At 38.5% G+C, this 10,512-nt stretch overlaps 1 long non-coding RNA gene across 1 annotated transcript in view; it reads left to right on the forward strand.

Annotated features, from left to right (window-relative positions):
* Window positions 1-6,260, forward strand: part of LOC125694789 (uncharacterized) — a 53,205-nt gene extending 46,945 nt beyond the window's left edge. Inside the window, exons 2-3 of the long non-coding RNA XR_007377720.1 lie at window positions 4,661-4,807; window positions 5,243-6,260. This is a non-coding gene — a long non-coding RNA (uncharacterized LOC125694789). The remainder of the gene's footprint in view (window positions 1-4,660; window positions 4,808-5,242) is intronic.
* Window positions 6,261-10,512: the final 4,252 nt, after the last annotated feature.

A 10,512-nucleotide genomic window follows, 5' to 3' on the forward strand; every position in this document is an offset into this window, starting at 1 on the left:
CACTTTTCATAGAAGGAAGTAGATTCTGCAATGGGCACACATACACCCATGCACTGTCCCCAAAATCACGTGGATCCAGGCAGAACTAATGCTGCTTAGAGGAACTTCATGGGAGGAGAAATCTTGTTGCTGAAAGATCTGTAATGCAAAAGCCATTCATCATGAAGATGAAAGTGAAAAAAAGCCCACACAATGATATGTAAATATATTCAGATATTTGTGAACACTAAATCATAAACTCCAAGGGGGTGTCAGTATATGACATTGCCATTGTGTTCTGTCTGAGGTTGGAAGCTGGATAACCCTGTGGATTGTAACGCTCAGTGAGGATAGATTACACCAGTAGAGAAATGCCACTTGCTGAAGGGCTTGGTAATGCAGCATCTGTATGTTCCTCCTCTACAATCTTTTTAAATTGTGTAGAGATTGTCTAGAGAACCTGTGTGGTGTAAACACTTGTACTGTCACTAAGAAGGATGCTTGCAAGTATATTCTTAAAAAATATGTGTATAATCATTATACCATCTTCACCATATCTTGTAGTAGGGGTTGATTGAAATCCATAGCTCCTGGAAAAGGAGACACCTGCCTTCTGCATCACTGAATGACAGCTACTCTACATAATTTCTGGGCAAGTGAATAGCCTTTGAAAGCAAGAGATCTTACTTTGGTAAGATCTCCAGTTAATTGCAGGTGGCAGGACTGGAATCGGACACGATTCAAAGTATGAAGGACTTCTTTGTATTATACCACACTCCTTTTTATGCCTCTTTTATACTGTAAAAACCTGTAACCATAATATATATATATATTAATATGGTGTTACACCAACAGCATAATGTAAAGAGACTTTAGTGAAACTCAGACAAAATTTGTTGAGTAGCAACTGGACCTACATAGATTTTCTCACTGGTGAAAAAGTTGTTCCATATTGGTCATCCTGAGGCTAACTATTATCTTTTTTTGCTCAGTGTTTGAATTTGTGAAGTCCTCAGGAAACGACTGTATGATTTTGGATTTCATGTTTTTAGGCAAAATATGTCTTTGAAGAAAAGTAGTCTTCATGAAATTTTTCCTTGTCTCTTCAAAGCACTGGGAAATAAATTTCTAGAGGAGGAAAGAATGTCTTTCATACATAAAGATAAGCAAATCCTGAATTAAGAAATGGATAACATCCTTGCTTCGTTTTTAAAATAACAAGTACCACCTTGCTGAGATTTGTGGGTTTCCTGCAGTTACCCACACACTTACATACTTCATAAGCACAGTCTTCCCTATATATGGGAGCTGGGCAGATTTTTGTTTCTATTGCTGCATAGTGTTTCAGTAATTTTGAAGTGCTGCAATGCAATACTTCTTCATTGATTAGATTTTGCATTTCACAGTGTGATTTCTATACAGTTTAGAAGAGAAACCCAAATCTCTTCATCCCAGCATGTTTATTCTGCCAAATACGTTATTGGGTGAGAAAAGTAGGAGAAAAAGATTAATGAGTGGCCCTTAGAGAATCTTAAATACAGGCAAGAGTTATGCTAAAGCATCTCGTTGTCAAAACTTGGTGAGTAACTACTGTACAGCCTGCCCTGAGCCAGTACCACATAGTAGCTTTTTCCATCCAGGATCAAGAGGATCAAGCCAGAGAATGCTTTTTTGCAAGCACTTTTTTTTTTTTTTTTTTTTTTTTTTTCCCAAATAATGAGTTGTATCATGCAGCTATTTAATAGGGTGAGTCTTTAATTCTCTTATGAAACATGGACCATCTCCCTGCCTGCCTTCCTGTTTTACCTGATTAGTGTGGTATTTTGGAGATGGAGAGATTGAATCCCTTAAGAAAATATTTGAAATGAAGGCATCTGAAAGAGGGTAACCTTGGCCTGGCCTGAAGTAGAGGCATTCATGTGCTCACCTGCAGAGAAGGTATCTAAGGTATCAGCCCTGGGGAGAAGAAAAATAGCTCTTAGTACATCTGGGAGAGGTGGCAGAAGGCTGGGAGAAGCTGAGATATAGAATTGTCTCGTTGAGCTCTAAGCCCCTGGCATGGGCAGGGTTGCCAAACACTAGACCAGGCTGCCCAGGGTCCCATCCAACCTGGCCTTCTTGGTGATAAATTGGGTGTTGTTTACCCTCTGGGGCTCACCAGCTTGAGTTTCATCTGCATCATAAATATTCATGTATCATGTAGTAGCCACACATCTCCCCCGGAGCAGAACAACAGACCTAAATAGCTGCTTGCTGCCTACCCTTTTGTCCTTAGTCTCTGGGTCTTGGTCCTTCTGTAGCTCACCTAACATAGCTGCGGGTGGTGGCTGCCTCCTGTTCTGCACTAAACAACTTTGTTAAGCCAAGCAGGAGAATAAGAAGGAAGGGATTAACTTTATTAAGTAAAGCCTCTGATAATTTAACTCCTGTAATTAAATACTAATTATGTGATATTCATCTACGACTGGATGTTGAGTTCTGTAAGCAGTCTAGAGAACTGTGTGTGTTCTTTTGGCATTCTTCTTTTTCATGATGCTGCTGAAGGGAAGGCACACTATTCTTGGAGGGATGCACAGAGATGCTCTATTCTGTGGCTGTGTTGCATGTACAGAAGTGCTGCTCCACTGTTGTGGTCCAGTTCTCTGCAAATGAAAGGCTATGCAGAAAGCTGCTTAGAATGCATCTTTCATTCAAAACCATCTCACAAATCAGAGTAGTAAAAACCGTGTGTCTTTTTTTCTGTGTCTCTCAGTACAATTGAACAGATGAGCAAGATCCTACCTAGAAGGAAAGAAATGTCGCTGTGCTGGAACCTTACTCTCTGCTCATATCCTGTTCTTACAAATAGGTATTAAAGTTCAGTAACAGGCAAGTGAATAAACTCTTCAGCTGTGCAAGACAGCATTTTAGTCACCAGATAATTTGGAAAGAGCCTCACATGTTAAGTTTTTAGAGTTATTCTGCTAATATAAATTTTTAAACCTTCTTGCCTTTAAAAATGAGAACTGTGTCTGAGACATGCTTTTGTTCATTTTGATATAGATTCTTCTCTAATTTATGAAATTATGCTGTTGTATGTAGAGCCCAACTCAATTAGCTCCCTCAAATGGCTATTTTCCACTTGATCTAAGCTACATTCTAAGGTTACAGGCACAGAGCTCTCTAGCACTGTAATAATAGGCTTTTTTTTGGCATCCTTCCTTTTCGATTTGATTAGTTTTTCCTTCAGCCATTAGCAAATATTTTTTCCTAGCTAAATCCTATTTCATGTTCTCCAGCTTTTTAAAATTCCTTTTTCTTTTCTTTGGTGTTTCTGACACATCCAAGTGAAGCGTCAATTGCAAGTTTAATTAACATATCCTCTGCTTTCTTATTTCATGTGCGTAATAACAGTGCTGAGCAAGCATAAATCCAAAATCAGTCCCTTTGGTGTACCCTAAGCTCCTTCCACTGACCAGGTTTGACTTCATGGATTATTGTGACTATGGTGCTTTGTTTAAATCCCTTAGACACTCCTTTGACCTTGTAACAGAGTATGCATCTAGGCTGATTTTTTTTTTTCCAGATGAAATCACTGTAGTCTCTGGCATTGGTTTTTAGCTCAAATCTGCCACTTGAATATGTGGACTGGAATGAACTCCATCCACAAACACTGAGTAGACAATCCCTTGAGAACAAGGAAATTTCCAGCTAACATAAACCTGAAAGGATCAGGCATTGCCTCAGCTGCATGCACTTTTGTGCGTCTTAAGGAGGGAGAGAGCAGAGAGAAACTCACAATACATAACAGATCTTTGTTTTACTTCCTCAGCTAGCACAGAATAGGGATAAATGCAATAACCACATATTGTACTTTATCTGGCTATAGCAGTGAGTCTTTTCATCTCTCCTTTTAGATTCTCTTGAAAATGTCTTTTTTTTCCTGTTACCTCTGCTTAACTTTTTCAAGCCTTTTTCACTAAGAATACAATAGAAGCATTTTAATATATAATAATTACCTATTCACTCAGTAGAACATACAACTACCATGAATTTAATGTGCCTGGCCTAGTAGCCAATGGCTGCATAATTCTGCAGGCAAATTCTGTTTCCTGGAACTCGTTCAGTTATTCTATGAACTAAACTGGCAACTGGAAGTTAATAGCAGATATTAAGGCAGCATTGAGTATTTTGTATGCTGTTAACAACACATGCACAAAAATTAGAATAATGGAATCACCAAGGTTGGACAAGACCTCCAAGATCATCCAGTCCAACTATCCATCTATCACCAATATTTCCCACTAAACCATGTCCATCAGTACAACATCTGAACTCTTCTTGTACACCTCACCACCAGCGACCCCACTACCTTCCTCGGCAGCCCATTCCAGCACCTGAACACTCTTTTGGGGAAGAAATATTTTCTAATCTCCAATCTGAATCTCCCCTGGTGCAACTAGAAGACATTCTCTCTAATTTTATTGTTAGTTACATGGGAAAAGAGGTCGACCCCCACCTAACCATAACTTCTCTTCAGGTAGTTGTCAAAAGCGACAAGGTCACTCTGAGCCTTCACTTCTCTAGTTTAAACAATCTCAGCTCTCTCAGCTGAATCTCATAAGGCTTGTGCTCCAGACCCCTCACCTGCTTGTAATTACATGTATTCAAAGACTGCCATTGGATCTTGCATTTTGGGCAGGACTTGTCTCACTGGGGTTGAGTTTCTCCAAGAAGTTGGTGTCTTCCTGAGCAACCTGCATTCAGATGGGAGGAAATACCACCCTGAGGTGCCATTCTCCCTCCATTGCCCTGAAGTCTCATTGTTGAGCAAGCTGATACTGTGGAGGTGAGGAGTAATCCCCATTTGTGATGGCTGTTGTAGTTGTTTCTGGATGAACAATTTCACATTAACTTCAGATTACTCACTTCCTAGGTTGTAAATGCCCAACAGTGGCTCTTTTCTAAGGCTGCCTATTCTCTTTGTTTACCACTGAATGTGTAAGGCAATTCTAACAAAAAGCTGGAGGTTTAAATCCAAGCCCTGGTTTAGAGATTTGCTTTACAAATGCTTAAACCTTCAAACCAAGGAATAGAAAGGTAAGACAGAGCCTTAAAGAAGCCCTGTGAAATAACTGTAAATAAGTTATTTTGCCACTTCTCTTGAAAACTCACATATGCATAACAGTGGTTCAAGCACAAATCCCAGGTAATTATATGAATTTCAACATCCGCATGAAAAAGGGGTATTATAATCCTTCTTTTTGCTGTTGTTTCTTCCCAGGCCCTCAGCACACAAAGCTCTCTGCCTCAGAAGCTGGGATGAAGAGACGAAGCCCTGAATCCCCTGTGGTCCTCGTTTTGCACACTACCGTACATCTCCTGCATTTCTGTGATTTGCATTCCCCTGTGAAGCAGCCAAATGAATAAACATTAAACATGGAGACCGAAAGAGCAATATTCTTGCTAAAGAAGCTCTCTCTTTCAAAAATCAATGAGATAATATCCTTTTAAAGCTATTTCCAACTGTTGTCTCTCCTGATTTGGCTCTCTGGGAGTTGAAAATATTGAGGAGATTACTGACAGATTTAACAACGGAGAGGTTCACCTTATTTCGATCTGGTACTTTTAATGTCCTCTAATGCTTTGTCTATGCTGTGAAGCCAGACAAGAGGCCATCTCACTGCTTTTATTTGGTCAGGTGAAGCACTGGGTAACTGTGACTTTCTGGATTATTTTAGGGAGGACAGCCATGAAACTGGCAGAAAGTCAGTGGTATCATGGAAAAGCATCTCATCTCCTGCAGGTTTGCCACCACTTTCTACTATCCAGCAGGGAGCAGCCTGAGCTTACCTCAACAGAGCCCTGCTCCTGCTTAGCCCTTTTGGAAGAGCTGGAACATGCTCATATCCTTCCAGCTACACAGAGGCACATCAGTGGCTGCTTAGAGCTCCAGCTTCACAGACCATTATAGAAATAATAGTCCTCACAGGATCATTTCTAAATGACTTGTGAAAATAGATTAGGTACATTGAGTTCAGGCAAAAAACATCTTTTTTATAGGTTTTGTGCAAACAATCTGTTCCTTTGATACATCTTGCTACTGAGTTTCAAAGAAATCAAATTGATGAAGCTGTGAAGAAAGCAATTTGTTAAAAATTAAGCTTTCTTCTTGGGAGATTCAAGTTGAAAGAACATCTCTGTAGACTGTGTCTAATCAGAACCTTTGAACGCTATCAGGCATGCCCCATTAGGGTTGCCAGCTTTCCAAAACAAATTACTTACTCTAATCCCTTGCCTGATGTATGCTGTAAAAGACAATAGTTCAGCTTGACAACACTGTCATTGCATGAGATTTATAGTGTGCAGCTGAGGAAACCTCAATTTATGCTTTATATCACAAAGTGGCCACGAACCCCACTTCAAGACAGAGAGTATTATAACTATCAAACTTATTTAACCTAACTTGCCAGGTTTTCAATGTCTCTGGTTCAGCTCTGTTAGCTTGAGCAGAGTTGTACTGATTTACACCTGATGACAGTCTGGCCATAATAAATACTCCCTTCCTCCCCAGGGTCTAGAACTTTAAGATCACTTGTTATCACTAAGAACTGTGAATGGACTAGGCAGCAGTGAAGAGAATAAATTCATTCACTTGCACTGCAGTTGATTACAATTATTAAGTTGTAGTTGTGAGAGTTTTTAGCAGGAGTAAAACAGCATAGTCCCATGAAAGTAATGCAGTATTTCCATCCGTTCACTCCAGTTTTTGGAGTGCATCACTGTGTACTTAAACTCGTTCCTTACACAATTATTTTCTTTATGTAATGAGCTTGGTCTTGTTTAATTCATTCTGTGACTAGTCACTTGTATCGTCACAAAGGCTTCATAATGTCATTAAAACATTCAATTGGATCATAAAATAATTCAGAATTAAATGAAGCACAGTAGCTTAAATTATTCTGTAACTTTCAGCTGTGCAAATGTAGTGAAGGAACTGTGTATTTGAATTTGAATTGGAATAGAGTAAGTCATCTTCTAACAAAAAAAAAAAAATGCAGTTGGTATAATCATATTTTGTATTAGATAAAGTGTCAGTGATACCATATGTCTTACAGAATGAGAAAGGAATAATTCCTGTGGTATTAATTTTGATGAGCACAGATCAAGGTAGGTAACCATGTCCTGCACCAAGCTGAGTTGAAGGAGACAAACATGCAAAGAAACCAGGGATTCAGCTCTACCAAAATGCAGATACCTAGCAAAAGTGGCCTGGCAGCTCTGGTGGTACCAATGGACGTGGATGTCTTGGGATGCTTCTAAGCCTCTTGGGCCTTTGTTCTCTGAGAGGTTTGAACAGAACTGAGTTTAAGGTCCAGAGTTATCCCAAGTACTGGGGTGAGATTTCTCCCATGCTTCAAGCACAGTTCCTGCTCATGGATCAGAGTCTTTTCTAGAGCTTGAACTGTGAATTTGAACTGCATGCATCCCACCTCTGAGACAGTGCTTTGTTTGGACAGAACAAAAACTTTTCTCTCTTTGAAGTGGGATTTCAGTGGCCTTGGACTACAGTTCTCTATGCCACTCTCAGAAGAGAACTCTCAGAAAACTATTTGCTGGTTGCTGTACACTTGAGGCAATTTAAGATTTCTTGGTTTAGGTACCAACAGTGCTACCGAGCATTTTTACCTCTAGTTCTTCTTTCTCTGTTTCCTTTTCCTTCTCTCTCCAACAGAATCATCATCTTTAAGGAAGAGGGAGTCTTCATTTGCAACATCAAAGACAAAAATATAAACAGGAAGAGGGAGTCTTCATTTGCAACATCAAAGACAAAAATATAAACAGTCCACACGTATCATGTCATGTTTTCTTCCCAAACTTCATTTTGCAGCCAAATATGATTATAGAAATGAATTTGAATGTTAGAAAAGGTAACAGTGAAAGCTTTTTAAAGGTTTATGTAGGAATGTTGCTAGGATGGAAAACAGAGACAGTGCTTCTTCTTCCAGAAAACTATTAAATGTGAACAAAATGCTGTTGGTCCTGGAGAGCTTTAGGCTTAGTAGGAACAGTGAAATTTCTGAAACATTTGCATTCTGAACATTACCCTTACAGCTGTGTCATGTTTTTGTTCCTGTTCACTTATTAATCACTGCAGTTTTCAATACTTTGTCTACTAAACATACAAGGATCTGATCAGCTCTCTATCTTGTATGTCAGTATTTCTAGTGCAAACTCTCTAGCTTTATAATTTTTGCTTGACATCATGGTAAATGTGTGGTTCATTTCCCTTGAAGTGAGATGCCCTCTGCAATGCTTCCATACAATCTGAAATCTAGAAAACAGAAAATTTCTTCAGGTTAAGTTTTGCAAAAACCTTACTTTTGGCCTCATTTGACTACAGTTAAAATGGTAATGAGAAGACAGTTGGACTAGATGATCTTACACGTCGTTTCCAACCTTGTGATTCTGTGGTTCTATGATTCTATGAAAATCAAAGAAACTTTGCTACCAATATCATACAAACAAAATAACCAAAATCTTACACTTCTAAAAATGGCAGTCTCTTAAATATATCTTTGTTTTGCACTAAATGTTTTTGAATTAAATATTCTTATGTCTCTTTAAGGAAGAAAATCTTTTCCCTCTCTTTCCTTGGAAGGAATAACATTGTACTTATAATAAAGTTTGCTGTCATGATAACTTAATTGAGGCAATAAGTCTTTGCAATCTTTGTGCTGGTTTATAAAGCAGTGACATTTTCCTTTCCTTTAAAAATTAAAATGTAGAGCTAGTCTGGATATTGAAATGACAGTTCTGTTCTTTGCATATGCACCTATGTATTTTCCACCTATGATGCTTGCATTGTGGAGGGAAAAGAAATGGATAGATTATAATTATGACAAATTGTGCTAGTACACTTTTCCTATTGTCTTCTCTTTACAATAAAGAAACCGTCCTTTCCATGGAAAGGTTTTTGGAATTCAGACAAATCACTGTTGCAAGTGAGCAGATGCTGATGTGGACAATAAGATGGGCTTAGGTCAAAGCCCAAATGAAGGGCTAGTGTCCTGTCATCCTGCTGAGCTAAGATGGAAGCTCAGCAATATACATAGTATGTTGGAGGAAGAACTGAAGAATTTCCAGGTTTGAGTATATATGTTGAAAGCAGTTCTCTCACTTTCATGTATTTTTGAACCTTCCTGCACCTCTTTCCTTCAGGTGTTAAACCTTTCATTCCTTTTGGTACTTCTGTAGACATTAAAATTGGCTCTGATGTCACCATTCACATTGTTGAGGACCAGAATTTTAAAGGGTGGAATGGAAAACATTAATGGTAAGATGCAAACCTTGAGAAAGTAAGGCTAGAGTACTGAACAAATTATCCCAATTTAGGCTGCATTTTCTCATGAGTCTCTTTGACTTTCTGGTGACAATAGATATAAGTTTTAGGATTTGACTTTTGATTGTAACTGAGTGAAAAGGAGCAGGAAATTTTCAACACAAGTGACAAGAGGCAAAAATCTGATGCTCTAAACAGATAAATTTCACAAATTGTATTCACTTTAATTCATGATGTAATAAATATCAACAATAAATTATTCTACCCTCCCCCCCCAAAAAAACACTCAGAACACTGGGATGGCTATCAGTGTTTATCCATGCTCCATAGACACACAAAACTCTTGCATATTGGAAAAGCCAATAGTACCTAAATTGATGGCTGCCTATTCAAGACATCTCATTTATTATACTAGATGTGATACAGACAAATAAAAGAATGACCCTAAGGAGACTGCTATGTGAAGAAGAATAGGAGGATAATGAGGTCAGATAAAACGTCTGGATCTCATTAATCCCAAAGAGCTAAGAGAGCTTTCAGTGACAGTACAGCAAAGATGGTGAAGCGTGATGAAGGAGCCCATACTGACATCACTGTTACCTGGTAACCCAAACCTAAAGAAATCTCCATCTCTTCTTTGTAAATGGCCAAAAAAAGCACAAGGACGCTTGGTAGTACACCCGCAGGCAAACGTTCTATTTACTGCATAAATATGGGTTTGAGTCAATGAGGTGTTAGTCTCTTTCACTTTCTGTTAGCAAGTTGCTTGCCTAACATCTCACCTATGTATCCATTCTTGCAAACATAGCCCCTTTCAATATGGAAAACAGCTGATTTCTATCTTTCAGAATAACCTTTTGCATTATGATAGCTTGTTACCTCCATGTAGGCCCCATACATCACTTCTTCTTGATTAAACAAACCTAGGTCTTATTATTTTCCTATAGGGCTTATGCTTTTTTTTTTTTATCAGGATCTCTATTTTGCTGCTCTTTTCACACGTGGTGACCCATTAAAACCTTTAGATTCTTTACAGCTATGCTATGATCTAGCTGGCCATTCTCCATTTTTTAATTTTCCATCCTAAATACAGCATCTGTATTGTATTTAATCTTATTGATTTCAGGTCATTTATCCAATTTATTGTGATCATTTTGAAGTCTAATTCCGTCTTCAAAAATTCTCATGAGCTTTCCAGTAGGATGTCATCC

Source organism: Lagopus muta, chromosome 6 (assembly GCF_023343835.1).
Source record: "Lagopus muta isolate bLagMut1 chromosome 6, bLagMut1 primary, whole genome shotgun sequence".
NCBI classification, from domain to species: Eukaryota; Metazoa; Chordata; class Aves; order Galliformes; family Phasianidae; genus Lagopus; species Lagopus muta.